A 20,423-nucleotide genomic window follows, 5' to 3' on the forward strand; every position below is an offset into this window, starting at 1 on the left:
CTTTTTTATTATGTATTGAGCATTGTGGCCCAGAGATAACATTGGAGAGATAAAAGAATGTCGAGAATAGCTCCATTCACCACAGATAGCATGGTGTGTTTGGAGAGTTTGAGCATACGTGCTACATTTACATGGAGATAGCGTACAACTTTCTTAGTCATGTGGTGTGTTTTGGAGATTCGTTTATCCAATGAGTATATAATTTGACTATGTTTCATATTCACAAATTGCCAATATATCACTGTGTTGAGTATGTAATTTGTGTTATATGTGAATTGTTAAAGTATGTTTAAATCCTAACATGTCTGGTGTGTATATTTGTGTTGTATGCATGTGTACGCATTTAGCTTTACCAAGCTCACACTCCTTACTTTACCTTATAGATAAATAGTTCGTGAGTTAGCGAGGAGGGTGGCAAACCGGTGATGCATCATCGAAAGGCATTCTTTTTAGAGCATGTGTGTTGAGCTTTTAAACTCTGAAGTGAAGGCAATGTGGATTATCCCAAGGGTTTAGTACTAGAATTAGACTTAGCCTTTTTAAATAAAATTTTCAACGGGTTGTAAACGGACATTTCGGACTATTTAAATTTTATGGGGATTTTGAACATTTTATTTTTTTGTTTGATTGCTTGTCTGGATGGTTTTATTACTAGTTTAATGTGATGATAATCAAATGAACTAATGATTTTTTTTTGCATCTAAGGGAGATCGTTGAGTATTAAGGTGCAACCTATACCTTCTAATTGTGAGAATGAGATATTTAATTTAGAAAAGCATGCACTTAGGACTAATTCTTATATGAATATTATGCAAATGTGTGGTTTGTATGGTTGGTTGCTGTGGTTCAGAAAGTTTTAAATGGAGAGTCACCTCGGTGGCTAATGTGATGTTTGAAATTCAGGTTGGACCATCCCGGTCGAGTTTGGGGTGTCACAACATCGATAATTTTCAGACCCGTCACATGTAATATCTGATGATGAAGTTGAGTTACAGTTGGATTTTTCGTATAATGAGGAACCAGTTAAAATTTTGGCTCGAGAAATCAGAGAATTAAGAAATAAATGCATAGATTTAGTCAAAGTAATTTGGCAACGTCATGGGGTTGAGGAAGCTACTTGGGAAGTAGAAGAAGCTATGAAATTGCAATAGCCGAACCTATTCTCTAGTAAGATTTTTGTTGAAGAAAATTCCTTTAGGAAGAGAGTTGTAACATCCAGTTTTTCAATGGTGTCGAAAATAATGGTTTCGGCACCACAATTTTGACAAGTGAGTCAGTAAATATTATTTATTTAATTTTTAAGAGTATGTTATAGTGTCATATTAAAATTTGGTTAGAAAATTTTAATGTTTAGTTTGTAAATTAAGTAAAAATGACTAAATCGTGAAAATTGCAAAGGTTAATAACTATTTTTAATTGTAAAAATTGTGTATGAATTATTATTTGAAAGCCTTAAAAGGTAAGTAGACCATTACTAGTTGTAATGGACGATTTGGGCCATCATTTAGTTAAATATTATAGTTAATTAAAGGGATAATATAGTAAATGAAAAAATAAGAAAATATAAAAAAAAAACAAAAAAAATCATCATCCCTATTAGCTCTCACCACGAATTTGAGAAGAGAAAACTCCATGAGGGAAGCTTGAGTGTTGATTACTAAATTCACCTTGCATGTGAGTGAAATTTTAGTTCGTTTTGAGTAATTTTTATGTTTTTGAGATCATTGTAGCTTAATCTAGCTAACCTAGGGACTATTTTGTTAAATTTTTAAAATTTTAAGGACTTACCATGAATGAATTTTTAAGTGTTTGTGAAATTATTTGATAGAATTATGAGCTTGATGACTAAATAAGAACATTTTGTAAAGTTGTTTTAATTAGTTTTGAATCTAAGGATTTAATTGTTATAATTTTGAAAGTAGCATGGTTCTATTACAAGTATTCAATTGTTTATGTGTTGTAGAAGGACCATAAAGAATTTGGCACTAATGTTTTTAGGCTAATTGTGAAAATTTTGCAAGTTTTGACGTAGGGACTAAATTGCATAAGGGGTAAAGTTCTGGGGAAATTTTGTAAAATGTGAATGAAAGGGTTTAAATGCATAAATTTGATTTTTTATATTGTTTGAATTTATTAATTAAATTAAACTATACTTTAGATCAAGAATCTCAATGATTGGAGGACGTAGGAAGAAATGAAAAAATTGTCTATTAGTCCCTAATAGTTAAATCACTTCGACATGTAAGTTCATATTATGTTTTGTGGTGCTTACAATTTGTTATTAAAATTTTTTAATTATTTGTACATAAACTACTGAAATGGAAATTAGACTATGTGGTAATAAATCGAATATTGAGATAATTCCGATGGACCGAATAAAAACCTCACACACGAGGTTTCTAAATGATTCTCGTTCTAGACCGAGCTCCAGCATTTGCTGCAGAGTCGAATATACATGTGACACAGATTTAGCCTAGACTGGCAATCTATTTTTGTTTTAAAGGTTTAGTCTGGACTAGTATCGTTACACGTATATATAGCCCTGGCTAGACTATTTTTCTGTGTTTTCAATGGTTTAACCTGGACGAATAACTTGACACATGTATTTCTGTATCCAACTAGCTCAAACGAGCATTAAATGTTTCTCGCACTCGTGTATTGAGTTCTTTTACAAAGTTATATCGGAAAATCAAAGGATATACAGTGTGTTGTTAATATGAACAAAATATGAATTCTGACTATCTGTGTGATTGTTATTTGTTGATCTAGAATTTTTAAACTTTGTCATGATAGGGATAATAGTTTGAATAGCAATTTGCAATTAACTATTAAATGAATAAGGTAAGTTATTGAATTGAATTATACGAGCTTACTAGTATTTTACATCCTTACTTATGTTATTATGTTTTGAAGATTTTGGATACTCTAAATGTGTTGATCAGATCAACGGGAACTCACACCTACCATATTTTGACTTGGTGGATTTTGAAGTTTGAAGTTATGGTTACTTGTGGCATGTATATAGGATGTTTACTTTGCAAATGTTGAATATGTTTTTGTACTTTACTTGTAAGTGCACTTATATGCATACTTGATGTGGTAACGTGTGGTTATAAGTCAAGTTTGAATGGTATTTTAGATGTTTAGGTGATAGCAAGTTTTGGTATAAATATTGCAATTTTTTTTGTTAGAATGAATGAGTTGAATGCTTTGTATGGTTGTTGTTTTATGATTATAATGTGGTGTCATTGAAGGCATATTGGTTAGGCACTTAAGTTGAATGATTTTGGTATGTTTTGGGCATGTTTAAATGTGTTTTGAATAGGTAAAAATTATTAGAAATGGTTTGGCTTGGAACTTAAGAAATGGTAGCTAAAAAATCATGGTTCTGAAGTTATTTCAAGGGCACACGGCCTGGGACACAAGCTCTCACATGATCGTGTACCACATACGGTCAACCACACGACCATGTGGTTATTTGATTTTAGGTGCAAGATCTTTCACACGGTCATAGGTTGTTACATGGCCTGGCGGCATGGTCGTGTGACCCTATATTCAAATTTACACGGTCTGAGAACACAGACGTGTGGAGTAGCCACACGACCATGCTTGAGGCCACATGGGATGGCCTGTGTCACACAGTTGCGTGACTCCTGTTTATACTTTTTACTCAAAATTTTGTAGAAGTTTCTATTTAATCCAGAATTGATTCCAATTTGTTTTAAATGTTCCGTAAGCCCAATTAAGGTCCATATATGATTGGATAACATGGAACTGATTATATTTATTATGAAATGATATAATTTGTCTATATTTTGTTTGATTATTGAAAATTGATAGCATTTTATAGTTGTATCGCCTTATAACTCGAGTTGAGTGACCGGACGAGGTATACAATATTACAAAGCAAGTAGTATGTTGAGAGATATTAATTCGGGGTATCGACTAAATTATAAAAAGTGAAAAATAAATGGTCAAATCATAAATATTCTAAAGTTAAGGGGTTAAATTTATTTTTTTGAAAAGTTGAGGGACCAAATTTATAATTATACCAAATGTGGGAATGACTCAAATGTAAATATTAAAAATTATTAGGGGTAAAATAATTATTTTGCAAGTGAGTTTGGTACAATTATTTAAATGCCCTTCGACATATAAACTGAATTTGAGCAATTGGATTGGCTTTATGATGAAGGATTTAATATGGGTCATATGATCAATGATAATTATATTTATTAATTCATGAAATTTTGGCACAATATGAGACCTTGGATTTTGATGGAAAATGAGATTGAACTCAGGCCATGGATGGAAATGATTATAATTATATTTACTTTTTATTCAATTTAGTCCTCTTTCATCCAATAAGTAAATCTCCACCTAAAACCTTTTGATTTCTAAGCAAATTTCTAAGTAAAATAAAGTGTCTAGCAACATCAAAAGCTTAGTTTTCGTATTTGGGTTCATGGATGGAGGTGAGTGTTAAGAAAGTGTGAAGAAATTAAGAATTCAAGTAATTTATTCTGATTTTCGTATTTGGTTGAAGTAGAAATAAAGAGATAGTGATTTATGATATGAATCTTCATTATGCTCGTGTTGTGTTCAATAAGAGAAAGAGAAAGAAATTGCTGAAAGTGTTGTGAACAAAATAAAAGGGGTGACAGAGTGTGGAAAAGAAGAAAAGTGGAGCAAAGGAAGTGAAATTTAGAAGGAATAGGTAAGTACTCTTTATAATTTTTTCTTACCATGTTAAGTTTTAATGAAAATAAAGACATGAATTAAGAAAATATTAAAGAATATGATAAACCCTTAAACTATAATAGTTTATTTGAATAAGTTCCGGTAATCTTTTTTTACCTAAATAAGACTCATTTTCATACTTGTAAAGACCATAAACCATAATTTTTTTTTATTTACGTGTTTGTCCAATTAAACAAATAATTTATATATAATTTTTTCAATTTAAATTTCACGTCATAAAAAATTACGCAAAAAAAAATAAAACAAAATGTTTTACGAGTGTATTTAAAAAAGCTATTAAAGTTATGACTCTTTTAATACATGTAACATATAAATAATTCTTTTTCTCTTTATCCATAGATTTTTTTAAACTTTGCCAATGAGTTTTTTTCATTTTTCAATAAAATTATTTAATTTCATGACTTAAAGCCTCCAAAAGTCTAACTTTATCTTTTCATTGATTGGATTACTTTAATTATATGGTATAGATGCGAATGTGCATGATGAAGACATTCGTAAAATTTATTCAAAAAAGTTTTACGTAGTTTAAAATATTGAATGATATTTATATCACCGTCAAGCGTATGATTGGATTCGGATGCCAAAGGATCATATGTAAGAAGCCTTGCAATAATCTACTTTCTTTTATGAGAAGAGGAAATAAGAAATTAAGAAAACTCCACTTAAATTTTAGAGACCCAATTAATATTAAAATATTATATTACTCTTTTGAATAATATTATATTTTATAATTAAAAACATTAACACCGTCCAAATATCATAATCATGATTGGATTAAGAGTCAATGGATCAAAGCATTACTTAATTATTATATTTTTTATTGTTAGAATCTTATGGAACAATGCATGCAGATTTTAAAGACGCGGTTAGAAAGAGATCTTTCAGGTGTATTTAAGTACTTGAGATATCATTGAAATCACCTACGGTCAAATAAGAACAAACTACAAAATCAGGAATTATTTGATAGATTTTTTTTTTATTCTTAGAGATTTGAATTCAAATAAAAATACAGAATTAATCTTTGAAGAATTGGATCCAAATAATATTATAAATACATAGAATAAAAGAGAAGTATTATTGCATGACATGCTACATCTGAAATATATGTTCTGAAATACCATCTATTTGCTGATTAAATCAACACAATAAATAAATAAATAATTGATCTTAGGTATTCATGGATCATGTCATACTAAAATAAATTTGTTTTGCTTGCACCGAATCAATATTAGATATAAAAGTTGGTTTTTGCTATTTTAAAAGGGAAACTGTAATATTTGGCATTTTTATTTTTATAAAATGTTGAATGTAGTTTATGCATTTTAAAATTGTTCATTATGGTATTTAAATTATCAATATATAATTTATTATGATATTTTTATTTTCATAAAATATTCAATGTGGTATCTGTACTTTGAAAATCCCCAATATTGTATCTAGACTATTGATATGTTTTTTTTAATTACTATACCTAGTGTTAACATCGTTATTGAATTCCTAAACAAACCAATAAAATTTTTACACATAAAAATTCTTTTTCCAAATCATCAAGTCTATATGGATATATAGTATAATATTACATGAAAGACATATAAAACAAAATAAAAATAAAAAATAAGTAAATACTAAACTTACATAAGCAAAAAAAAAGTCATATTTTCCATTTAAAAAGAGTTTTTCATTTGAAATAATAATTTTCATTGATTTTTAAATAATATTTTTATTATATATTCCAGAAAGTTATGCATTTACTTATTTTTTTTACTAACCATATGTTTAGCTATTTACCTTTTAATTGAATTGAATTTATTTTTTTTTGTTTTTTTTAGTTTTTCACATAATCTTATATTAACTATGTGGATTTGATGATTTAGAAATAAAAAAATTCTAAGTGTCAAATTTTCATTGGTTAGTTTAGCAATTCATTAACGATGTTAGTATCAGGTACCCTAAACCCTAAACTCGACCTAAACGTTATGACCAAATTTTGAGTGTTACATCTTCTATTCGTTTTAAAATTCTAGATAAATCCATTTAAACCTCGATACAAGTGTGTTTTCAAAATAGTTCATTTACTACCACTTGAATAAATATAAAAACACATTGATAGCTTATCTATTATTTAGAGTACCCAGTTTGATTATTTGGATTTGCAGGGGAAAACTTCAGAGTTCTCAATTTTGAAACTAATGATTTCAGTATGTGAAAACGCAAAAACTTGTAGTTTAGTGAAACCAAAATTATCAAAGTTCAACAAACAATCTCAAAACCGAATATAATGTCCAAAAACATTTAAGTCCAAAATTCTGATGGTTAAATTTGAATTTTCCTTAAAATCATCTTTTATAAGAGAATCCAAATCGAGCTCCCGAACGCTGCCCAATCCTAAGTTCGCTGATTACCTGAAAGGATAAAAGAAATTTGGTGAGCTATAAAGCCCAATGTGCGACTTAGCCCACATACATAACATATAACAAAGAATAACACAGATCATAATAGAGCAAATACAGATGGCATGGCATGCTTATGATGCAAAAATAACAAACAGATCAGATGCTACCCCCATCCGCTACAAACCATCTCCGTCCCACCCAACACACAAAATAAGGTAATTAAAAACCATCCAACCCCACACACCAAATAGTGAAATAGTCATTGTACAGAAATATGCAGTCAAGCTGCCATATAATATGCAAAAATTTGCTGTAATTAGATATTACAGTTTAAACTGTCAGATACAGATATTGTGGTTTTACAGCCAGAAATTGCAGAATGTAGTCTGCTACAACATCCTCTGTCACATTATCGTATCCCACCCCAATGAACATGCAAAGTCATAGTACATATTCAGATGTAATCAGAATAAACATGCTCTTGTATGCTTATCAGAATGGAAATATGCTAACGATACTCACATATTACAAATCAGATTTACAATTTTTATGACTACTATTCTTTTAGAAAATATGCAAACACATTGGATAAAAAAGTTTCAATTATTACACCACAGACATATCACGAATCAGAACCCACGGAATCATTGACCTCGAAATGCATTACAAAACACAACCCTAACTAATCTTACCCAAAATAAGCCCACAGGCCGTACCTGGCACAACCTGTGTAGCGTTGACAGATTCAATTTTTCACTGTTTTATGGAATTTTAAGTTAATGCCACACACTTGATTGATCCTGGGATGTTGGCACTACAATAGCTCCAAAATTTGTAGTCAGTATTCACAACCTAATTAATTAATATGAAATATATTCAAAACTGAACTATTTATACTACCCCTAAACAATCAGGGAATCCAACAAAAATTAATTGAGTAATTAACCACTTAACCAAGTGAGAGCGGTTTATAGACTCTTAATCCACTAAGGAGTTATTTTCCACATGCAACTCACCTGAACAGAAACACAAGATGATCAAACCTCACAAACTTACACTAATCAACCAACACAACAACTACCTCCTTAAAGTATGAAACCGAAATGAATCAGCCAACCGTAAGAAATATAGAAAGTACTTACAAAAGGACGTAAATGTAGTGTTAAATTCTTTCTGATCACACACAGCCAGCACCAAATCACAAAAAAAAAGAAATCTACACAAAATCAAAAGGACGACAACAAGACAAAGAAAAGAATGAGAAGTGAAATAAATAGAATGGTGTTAATTGTGATTTAAGAAAATCAACGAAAGGAATAAAAAGAACAAAAAGCCAATAAGGGGAAATAAGTAAAATTTTGAAAAAGAAAAGAAAACTTCCGTCACAAAAAAAAGAACAAAAAGGAGAATGAAAATGAACGTGGGAATTAAGAGAAGAGGGGACGACAAAGTAGGGAGAAATTTTAGGAGAGAAATTCTCAAAAATAAAATAAAATAAAATCTCACCAAATCCTAACCTATCAAATTAATTGTGATTAGCAAAAAGAATTCCACTTTTGCACACAATAATATTTAAACTCAGGACATAAAGGAAAACTAAGGCCTTACCATCAAATCAACAAGCTTATTCTTATCAATAGGCTTACAAAAATTAAATATAATCCTTTCCAACCAAATCAAATATAGAATCAAAATTTATAAAGAAATTCCTTAAGAAAGAGAATTGAACACAAGACCTTCAGCACATAACTAGACATGTAACCACTGAAAAAATTAAATTATTTGACATAATCTAGTAATTTCAATACTAAAAGATTTGGGGCGTTACAAGAAAACTCGTTATTAGGTTGGATAAAGTATTTGAATTTGTTTAAGGCACATATAACATATATAATTGTACCTAATTCTTAAGGCATGCCAATTTGATATTAGATGGGCGGCAAACCCAACAAACCTTAGTTCGAGGCATGGTTTTTGGTGCTCATATCATAGTCAAAGTGGGACTATGTGTATTTTCTATTAAAATAATATTATTATTATGTTATATCTTGTTCAACTAGAATTCTTGTGATTTTCTCTATAAGTAGAGGTTATGGAGTAGGTTAAATATACATTCTTGAGACCAGTTACTATAATGAAATTTACTGATATATCTTTCTTAAGTAAATTCTATTTTTCGTGAGAACTCGTATTAGGTTTTTAGCCAATAGAGAGAATTAGTTTTTCCCATTGAATAATTAATATTTTTCATTGTGTTATTGGTTCGTGAATTTAGAGCCCACTCTCTAATCATACTGAGGGTTTGAGAATAGTAGAGAAGATCATGTTGGTAAAATGTCAAAAGAAGACCAAACCGCTTACCATAAAAACATAGGTACTAATTTTGTAAGAGTAATTTATATAAATAAAAAAGGCTCGATTTTAGAAAACAATTTTTTTTTCGTTGTGCAACAAATCTATTTTCTAAACCAAAATTTTCCAACAATTAGTATCAAAGCCATGTTATGTTATGTTTATAGCATAAACTGATTACCGAATTTATTCTCTCTTTTTGATAATTAAATTGATTAAAAGTGACATTTTTAATTCATATACATGTTTTGGAATTTTATGTGTGAATGGATGGTTATATTATATCATATTATATTATGTTGTAATGTAATTTTTCCAAAAATTGTGTTTCCTAGAAATTAGCCAGATTGTATTTTTATGTTTTTAATTAGATCATGGACTTTAATCTTGCGAAGATTTTTTTATTTTATTTTTGTAAAATTAGAAAGTCATAAAAGATGGAAACGAACCAGGATTTTGTGTAACCTTAAATATTTTTTGGTGAAACCCAAAAAAGAGTGGCAAACCTATAACCCAAACTAGATGGAGAGTGTCAATCAGACAAAAGACGACTAGCCGCCTGGATGGTGATCAGTGTGAGGCGATATTAGCGGAATTGCCTGAAGCATTACCGAATGCGCATGGCTAGCGTGAGATGAGATGGGATGTTAGGAGATCGTGCTCCAACCGAACGCTTAATGTGTGACAACTATTGAAGCATTATGCCTTAACAGACACAAGCAACTCTCAACAATGGTTAGACGCAATGGCACAACTAGGCAGAAAAATAGGGCTTTTGCACGCTAAGCTATTGTAAATGCCTAATAGAACTAGTTTAGAGGTTGAGGCATCATGACCCATCTAGGTTACTAGCAAGTGGCACAAAGCCACGAGGGTGTTGGCTAATGCACCTAGTAGGTGACAATGCAAAAGTAATAATCTCCACACAATGCACAAATTTATTTTAGGGCGACTAAGCGGCACTAGAGGCCTACGCCTTAGCATAGGCAAAAGGTGCAACACGAGTGACCAGAGGTGTGTGGTGGCAGCGTTCTTGTGAAATGCTTTCCCTAGGCATTCACGTATGACAAACTTATTTTGGACTTTCCTAGTTATTTTGGTGAATAGGTTCTTTTTAAGAAAAACTAAGCATGTTTGGCTTATTTTTAATTATGTTTATGATATTTAGATATTGTATGTGATCAAATGATCATTAATCGATAACATGCCCATGTATATAAGTTAAAGCATATAAATTTATTTTTTTCATGAAGGAAGATGTAATTACCATAAGATAAAATAAGATTCTATTGGGTGAATGGGTTTAACCCAAAAAGATAAGGGATACCCTCTGAGGGTAACACAAATATGGCAAGGTCATTGAACAAGCATAAAATAAGTTGCTTCTGTAACGGTATATAATAAGGGAATGTTCAATAATGGTACATTTAGTGGATTGACTCTTTGACTAAATACGTTGTAATTAATAGACATAGATTCAGAATTTAATTACATATAATTTGAGCCTTTTAATTATATAAGTCCAATCCCACCGCTAGCTCAACACGACCCTTTATAAATTATATTTAAACTGATATAATAAATAAATAAAAATGATGAAATGGAGAAATAGATCACATGTGAAATAAGCATTGAAAAGATTATGAAAATGGCATGAAATTTGCTATTAAGAACTTGAAATTTGATTTTATGTTATGAATGAAATTTGTTATAAATATGAGTATCGTTTTAAACATGTTTTAAGATTTAATTCATTCAATTGGTAAAAAGTGTGAAATGCCTTAGTAACTTAGTCAAATAGCTTGGATACAATTGGCACGCTAATAAAGAATGTATGTGTGTGTTAGAAGATGTGGTCATTAATTGTGGTTTATGCTACAAGGCGGAGCACTTTAGTGTGTTAAGGATCAATTACTTATAGTTTCGGACATAGGTGCTTCAACATGTTATCTTGGTGTGAATGGTTTTTAGTCCTTAATATCTAACCTTTAATTTGCTAAGTTGGGCAAAGTGTTGAAAATTTTGTGCTAATAAGATTTATAAATAAGACCTATCATTAGTAGGATAAGAAAATGGTATAAGCTAGGGAAGATAATAATGAATAATAAAGTGTAAACAAGCTAAAGTGGGTAAGAACTATGTTATCAAGAAATGTCACTAAACCACTATGTGTGAAATGTTAAGGAGGTATTGCATAATAAGCTTCCCACTAACTATTATATGGTTAATTGGTGGAGAAAGCATGTGCTTGAAATGATGAGGTAAAGACATAATTTATTAACAGTACTAAGAAATTCTTGATGTAAATAACTTCTACACACATGAACATAAGTGTTACTAAGTGGTAATCACCATGATATTAGCACGTAACTAGTGTAAAGGATTTATGTCTATGTGGTTGAATCCTAGAAAGAATTCAAGAATAAGTGGACTTATACCCTTTATCTAAGAGATTTAATTGGCCATAAAATGTAAAGGTGTAGAAAAATCAACATAAAAAAGGAATAAGGCACAGTAGAAAATCCTAGAGTACTTATTGAGCTCATCAAAGTCACATGTTAGTGGCTTTAAACACGTAAGTCAAGGACTTGTCTAAGAAGCGTGAGACTTCAAATTGAGAGCATTGCATCACCAACACCACCTGATGTTGAATTATGTATTATTAAGGCACTAAAATGGTTTTCAAGAATTAACACACTAAAATTTGAAAATAAGTTAAGTCGGGATGTGTATAAGCTTGAATTTGCATGTTTTACATTGGTCCTTATGGATATGCTTTGTAATTGTTTGTTAGGAGGTGATTTGGCGTGCGTTCAAAGTGTTTTAAACTTGAAATTTTGGTACCCTACATCAATGTTGTAACACCCCAAGCCCGACCTGGACGATATTGCCGAATCTGGCAATGTCACATGGAAGTGTGTTCGAAAACCGTGTCATTGATAAAACCATTTTCTATTCAGAACATATCATTATCTTTCATTAATTCTTGAATCATGATTCATTTCTAAAATGCTATACTTTGCGGAAGCTTTTTAAAAATAATTTGCATGTACGTGGTATTTTGATAAAACATTCATCTCTTTTGAAAACTCGAGTTTCTCCTATTTCTAGCAGATATAAACAAAAAGTATAAAATCCAAATTTTAGGTAAAAATCCAGAGAGACCATTATTACAGAAAATACCCCAAAATAAAACTTAAAATCGTAAATAAGTATCAAATAGCAAAAAGAAGTCGTGTGGCCACCATTGAGTCCTCTGCCGCACCGATCCACCTATGTCTAAGGATTACTTGTACATATTAAATAGAAGGGGTGAGTTTACATGAACTCAGGGTGTAATCCCCATGCAAACAAACAAACAATAACAGATAATCTCAGTTTGGGCCTAAACCCTTTTCAGTATCAATAAGCATTAGGGCCTTAGCCCATCACAGTACAGTAACAGTGACAGTTATGGAGTTATAAAATCCTACCCAACCAGCCTCTACACTCCATCTCTATCCAACTCTACACTCCATGTGGGGATATAATAAACCCACCCATCCCTACACTCCAAATAGTACCGAATGCGGCACTAGACAGTAGTTGCAGCTGAGCTGCTAGTAAGTTAGGCTTCAAGCCTTTCAGTACACTTCCTCCAATCAATATCAATCCCCACCCAATGCAATGCATCATAAAGACATGTCATGATATCATGTATAATTAGTATAGGGTATTTAGCATGCTCATTATACAGATATACATATCTATCTCATATAGGCATATAACAGTCTTTTCAATCATTTTAGTCAATTACGAGTCTAGGTAAACATACTGACCCTATTGTAGGTTCAAAGTCTACTTGGGCGACCCGTGCAACCTTAAAAGTCAAACAGTGAGATTGGGGCCACAAGCCCATGTTCCAAACCCATCTAGGCCCACACACTCGTGTGGCCCACACGGCTCAAAATGGCCTTGGCCGTGTGGTTTACACGGTCTGGCCAAATATTCCCAACAGCCAAATCACAACATTCAAAAAGTTTGAAGACTAAAGTGCAATTTGCCCAAAATGTGAAGAGATAGTATTGATTAGTAGGCATAAAAATATGTTTGAATATGTATTTGTATGATGAGAATTTCATTAGGGACAAAATTGGAAAGATTTTATAATATATGGAATAAAACTGCAAATTTCTAATTATTCCAAGAAAAGGGTAAAAGTATAATTTTCAGTACCAAATGATGTGTATTAAGTGTTAAATGAATTTAGGTTGATTAATAACTTTTTTTTGTAAAGAAATTGTGATTTGAGGCATAATGGGGCAAAGATATAATTTGACCCCAAAAGTGTATTTTGGTCATTTCTTAAGTATTTTACATTTGAAATGTTAATTAGATGGTATACTTGATTTATGAAATTATTATGGACCATTGGTGTAATGAGATAAAGAATTGAGCCACAAATTTTAAATCTTTAGACTTGGATGAGTGGACTTGGGCCTTAAGCCCACTTGAATTTTTTTAAAGGAAAAAGATGGAGAACCAGCCCTTCCATCAGCCTTATTGCAGTCAACCAATTCTATCCATGGAGGCTTCTTCTTCTCTCATTTTTCTTGCCTTTTTCTTGTAATTTTTCTCAAAAATCTTAATACGCACTTTTAATGAAATAACTCGAAAAATTACCCCAAAACTCATTTCTTGTATCATGTTAACCAAATTTTAGGTAGGTTTAGGTATTTCATGAGAGGGAAAATAGAAGCTAGAAAGAGAAAGCTTCAAAATGGTTAGTAATGGAATTTTCTACCTCTCATAGCATGGTATTTGAGTTTAACGATTATGAGTGCACTTATACCCTTTATGTAAGAGATTTAATTGGCCATAAAATGTAAAGGTGTAGAAGAATCAACATCAAAAAGGAATAAGGTACAGTAGGAAATCCTAGAGTACTTATTGAGCTCATCAAAGTCACATGTTAGTGGCTTTAAACATGTAAGTCAAGGACTTGTCTAAGAAGCATGGGACTTCAAACAAAGAGAACCGTATCACCAACACCACTTGAGGTTGAATTGTGTATTATTGAGGCACTAAAATGGTTTTCAAGAATTAACACACTGACATTTAAAAATGAGTTAAGTCGGGATGTGTATAAGCTTAAATTTGCATGTTTTACATTGGCCCTTATGGGTATGCTTTGTAATTGTTTGTTAGGAGGTGATTTGGGGTGTGTTCAAAGTGTTTTAAACTTGAAATTTTGGTCCCCTACATCAATGTTTTGTGAATTTGGCTTAAAGTATTGGAACTCTGCAAGTTAGTGGCCAAATTTTGGAACAGAACAAGGCCAAGGTAATGATACCTTGCCCCTGATTAGTGGCCACTTCACTGTTTTAAACTATCCCAAGCACTTATGGGGTCTAAAGCACCTCTAATCATCCATAAATTATTTTTAAATGATTTTAGAATTGTTCTAAAACCTTCAAATTATTTTTAACTAAATGAAATAAATTGGGACTTTCACTAAGATATGTGCTTGCGACTTGTCCCTATTAGTATTTGATGACTTAAAATAACTTCAAATTACATCTAAAACTTCTAAATGTGGCCACATACTTTAAAAAAAATAATATACCATGAAGAGGTTGTTGGATCGCCGACACCCCTACGGCGCAGCGAAAAAAAAATAAAATCGGCGACCCTAACCATGGATCCATGTGTAAGGAATGAATCGGGGTGATCAAGGTAGTCTGATCTGCTGTCGAACCAAGCCGCAATCTATCGTGATCCCGGCCTCTACGTAATCCACCCAGTTGACTACGAACGGAAGGAATCCCCAAAACAGTTTTGAGAGTTATTTTTCTTTGACGGCTGCTAGGCTCAAACAAAGAAAAACGGGATTATATATATATCCTTTTGTTTTAGGGTTTTTAGGAATTAAATAAATATAATAATATTTTTATACCAAAAATTATAATTACATTAATTATAACATAAGTTCGGTAAACCATATATTTATTTGAATTCTTATGCTAACCAAATTCATGTCGTCATTATACATACAACAACCTTGTACATAATGTGTTGGAAATTTGATTACCAAATTAAATTAATTCTATAATTAATTTAATTCAAGCGACCCCAAAAACAATACCAATTATGGTTCAATTATGGTTTATTCCGTTCATTTCAACTATAGGGTGTGACCCTGTAGGTTCCTGTAACGTTAGCAGTAACACTAGAATGATTCTAATGCTACAAACAATGAGTGGCATCTAGCAATGCATCATTGCTACCTAAGTCACAAGAGATCATGATTCGACATAACCTTTTTTTATGATTAACCTTTTATGCAATAATCCTTAAGTCTTTTATCTTTGGATTGGACACAAGTCATGGAATAGTCACACTTGCATTGTCCATTCCATGTTCCTTGATATCTTAAGCAGACTACGATATACAAATAAGTATGACATCTAATATCAACTTATTTGAGCATGACCATGCATTTCTAGTCTCACTTAATCAAGTGACCTAAGATATTACTCCTATTATGTAGGAGGGACTTATCCTATATCGACCAACCATATCCCTCTATATAGATTGTGGTATATCCAACATCAGTCTTTATAGAACAACCAGTTACGGTGTACGTTTGACTGTATCAAAATATACAACTCACGATGTTGGGATTATGATGATCTCAAGTCTGAGGATCATATAAATATTAATCATTATGAGTTATGTCGTGACAATTAAATAACAATCCAAGAAACATACTCATAACGAGTTAGTCCAATATGTTGTTCTCTAACACACATATTCATGTAATGATTCTGACATTCCATATCAATGACAACTCTTTATCATCAATCAACTACATGTTAGTCTTAATGCATTATCGTTGTCCCATCCAACAATAATACTTGACTAAGGAACTTTTAAGAATAATCATATTATTCTCAGGACATTATTATAAAACAATTTATTTATATACACAAAAAGGAAACTGAAATAATAATGGTAACGCCTTATATTAATAAACATGATAAATCAAGTATGTTATTACAACCATCTCATGATTGATCTTTGGGCATACTCTAACAGAGGTTATTTTATAAAAGCCCAATTTTGTAAAAGCTTGTAAGTGTCAGTATAGAATCACATGCCCATACAGATTATCGAGACAGGTAATAAGTGTTTGTAGCATCCTACAATTTTTAACTAAACATGTGACACTATTTTGGTAACAAATATATTGAATTTTTGAGAAAATTAAAAAAATATAGACATAATATTTCTTATTATAATAAAGTGATTTCAAATATGTGGATTAATGAAAAGAATTTTAGAAGTGAAAACATGATGAAGCCAAATCACAACATTCAAAAAGTTTGAAGACTAAAACGCAATTTGCCCAAAATATGAAGAGCTAGTATTGATTAATAGGCATAAAAATAGGTTTCACTATGTATTTGTATGATGAGAATTTCATTTGGGACCAAAGTGGAAAGATTTTATAATACATAGAATAAAACTGTAAATTTCCTATTTCTCCAAGAAAAGGGTAAAAATATAATTTTCAGTACCTAATGATGTCTATTAAGTGTTAAATGAGAGTAAAGGAATTTAGGTTGATTAATAACTTTTTTTTGTAAAGAAACTATGATTTGAGACATAATGGGGCAAAGATGTAATTTGACCCCAAAAGGGTATTTTGGTCATTTCTTAAGTATTTTACTTTCGAAATGTGAATTAGATGGTATACTTGATTTATGAAATTATTATGGACCATTGCTCCAATGAGATAAAGAATTGGGACACAAATTTTAAATCTTTGGACTTGGATGAGTGGACTTGGGCCTTAAGCCCACTTGGATATTTTTTAAAGGAAAAAGATGGAGAACCAACCCCTCTATCAGCTTTATTATAGTCAACCAATACTATCCATGGAGGCTTCTTCTTCTTCTCTCATTTTCCTTGCATTTTTCTTGCAATTTTTCTCAAAAATCTCAATACCCACCTTTAATGAAATCACTTGGAAAAATACCTGCAAACGCATTTCTTGTATCATCTTAACCAAATGTTTAGCTAGGTTTAGGTATTTCATGAGAGAGAAAGTAGAAGCTAGTGAGAGAAAGCTTCAAAATGGTAAGTAATGGAATTTTCTACCTCTCATAGCATGGTATTTGAGTTTAATGATTATGAGAAAGATTGGGTAGATTGGAAATATTGTATATCGATATTTTGATATATTTTGGTGTATGGAAAAAGAGGAAATGTTGAAATGGTTTTTCTAAGCTTAGTTAAGAATATATTAAAGCTTAAGGAAGCAATATTTTATGTTATAGAGCATTGAAAAAGGTAAGTACCTTGGATATTTTTACATATCTTATATTAAGGTTTATGAGATAGGTAATATGTATGTAATAAATATGGAATAATTAGATAATGTACATATGTAAATTTCATGGCTTAAAAGTGATGTAAGTAGTTATTATAAAGTTTTTCTAAAAGCTTGAATGTGAGATGGCATATTAATCAATGAGGTATTATGAAACTTTGGTTGTCACGGAAGTATTAATAAGGTTGATTTGATAAGTATGAATTATGTTATTAATTTGAAAATGCAAATGATGTCATAATGGCAAAGAATGAGATGAATTAATCAATTCCTACTAATTATCGATAGAGTCAACATATTAATACCTGTGGAAACATATGTATAATCATGAAGTTTGGAAAATTGGTTTAAAGTAAGGCCATAAAGACTCTTCTTGAATTTTTGTTATGGAAATGTTGGTAAATGAGGTATTATGAAACTTTGGTTGTCACGAAAGTATTAATAAGGTTGATTTGATAAGTATGAATTATGTTATTAATTTGAAAATGCAAATGATGTCATAATGGCAAAGAATGAGATGAATTAATCAATTCCTGCTAATTATCGATAGAGTTAACATATTAATACCTGTGGAAACATATGTATAATCATGAAGTTTGGAAAATTGGTTTAAAGTAAGGCCATAAAGACTCTTCTTGAATTTTTGTTATGGAAATGTTGGTAAATGAAAGAAATGGCCATAAATGATCCTTTGAAAGACAGTGAGAATCATGAATGTGAAATTAGGGCCTAGGATGATTTTGTATAATGTATTTGTATTAGGCACTTAATGTGCTAATATGTGTGTTTAGAGAAGAATGGTTTAAACGATCTCTAAATTTTGTTACTTTGATTATGCTTCTGTTTGAGTAATTAAATGTGTTAACGGCCTTAAATAAATAATTTTATTTGTGACCTTAACTTTCCTAGTAAACATAATGAAATAGTTAGAATACGATTGGCATGCCAATAGGGATTATGTGTACCTAGAGTTCTATATCTGGATTTTTGTTGCCTTTGGGCTTTACAAATATCATGTGGACTGTCTATTGCTTTTGTGTTATGCAGTCGCTTGCATATACTGAAACCTTCAGGCTTGGCACATCGGTTCTTTTTGGTTTCTTTGGAGGGATATCTTTTGTTGCCTTCGAGCTTAGCACTTCGGTGTTTTTTGGTGTGTTTTGGTGGCTTGACACTTTGGTACCCCTTGGTGTGTTAGGAGGTATGTGGTTTGATACCTAGCCTTATGTGCTCATTGGTGTGGTCTGAAGGGAGTCTCATGTATCTGAGTTATTTTACTTGTGTTTATGACCAAACATATTAAAATTTGATAATGTAATCATAATTGTAAGGCATTTACTAAGGTGGTATGGGATAATAGCTTAATGAGTTAGAACAAAAGAGAAACCAATTTGAATAAACATTAAGTTAATAATATTATCATGTCATGATACTATATTCCCACCACTTGTGACATAACTGAAATATAAGGTAAGTCAACAGTTAGATAAACAAAGTTGTGTATAATTTGCACAAGGAAAAAATGACCATAAGTGAAATTGAGTTAAATGAATTTGGTTAGAAATATGAACACATGTAAGGTCTAATGCTCATTAGAGCCACGTGTTTAAAATCCATCATAGGAATAACTAATATATCATTAACATGTAAGTAGATCCTCATGATTTGGTAATCAGATAAGAATCCATAGAAAGGCTAAACTTAAAATTAATTAATTCTAAAAATAATTTGTCTTAGGGGCTCAACATTAAGAACATAATATGATGAGTTTGATTATCCTTGTGTACTTACTAAGCTTTCTAAGCTCACGTGTTAGTTGTTTTAAACTCGTAGGTTTTAGACTTACTGAAAAGTCATGGTGTCAGCTTAGGAGCATTGCACCATCATTCAAGTTTAAAGATTTCATTTTAAACATTTAAATATCATTAGTATTTTGTTATTGACATGTATAACATAGATTTATTGTATAATTGTGAAGTTAAATGACAATTTTAAAATGTTTTTGCATTTGTCTTAATAAAGGCATGTTTATTTTCAATTTAGATGTGTTCATGTTATGCATATGATCTTGAAAGAGTTAAAATTTTGTTCTATAATGCTTTAAAACATATTGAAATGATATGGTGGTGTTTGGATATGTTTTAAGGTGTTTTTGAGTAAATTTTTAATTTTAAGGGCCTAGGGTCCGGTACCTTTATCATAAGTACAGACCAGAATAAGTAATTAGCTAAAATGCTACGATAATTGATCATGTACCAATACCTAGGCCTTAGGTATCGATACCTTGGCCCCTGGACGAGGCCACTACACTGTTTTGGTCATTTTTGAGCCCTTTGAGGCTCATACTTGACCCTAATGACCTCTGATCACTTGGAAAATGTTTCTACATGATTATAAGATGATTTTAAAACGTTAAAAAATGTTGTTATATTGTTGATTTTATTTATAATTTTAAGATTTTAAACTATGATAAAACTCTTATTTTTCTCAACCCGAATGACCTCGTTTTAAGTCGATAAGCTTTGAACACTCACTTTATGATT

At 31.1% G+C, this 20,423-nt stretch overlaps 1 long non-coding RNA gene across 3 annotated transcripts; it reads right to left on the reverse strand.

Moving 5' to 3' along the window:
* Positions 1 to 6,972: 6,972 nt before the first annotated feature.
* Positions 6,973 to 8,515, reverse strand: LOC121222279 (uncharacterized). 3 transcript variants are annotated; one of them, XR_005919526.1, is made up of 4 exons: positions 8,297 to 8,515; positions 8,109 to 8,170; positions 7,847 to 7,968; positions 6,973 to 7,163 (listed from the first exon to the last, which is right to left on the reverse strand). It is a non-coding gene; the product is annotated as an uncharacterized lncRNA (long non-coding RNA). The 3 variants fall into 3 exon arrangements; XR_005919527.1 differs by having other exon boundaries at positions 7,871 to 8,170; XR_005919525.1 differs by having other exon boundaries at positions 7,847 to 8,170.
* Between the last annotated feature and the right edge of the window lie 11,908 nt (positions 8,516 to 20,423).

This window comes from Gossypium hirsutum, chromosome D10 (assembly GCF_007990345.1).
Source record: "Gossypium hirsutum isolate 1008001.06 chromosome D10, Gossypium_hirsutum_v2.1, whole genome shotgun sequence".
In the NCBI taxonomy this organism is placed as follows: Eukaryota; Viridiplantae; Streptophyta; class Magnoliopsida; order Malvales; family Malvaceae; genus Gossypium; species Gossypium hirsutum.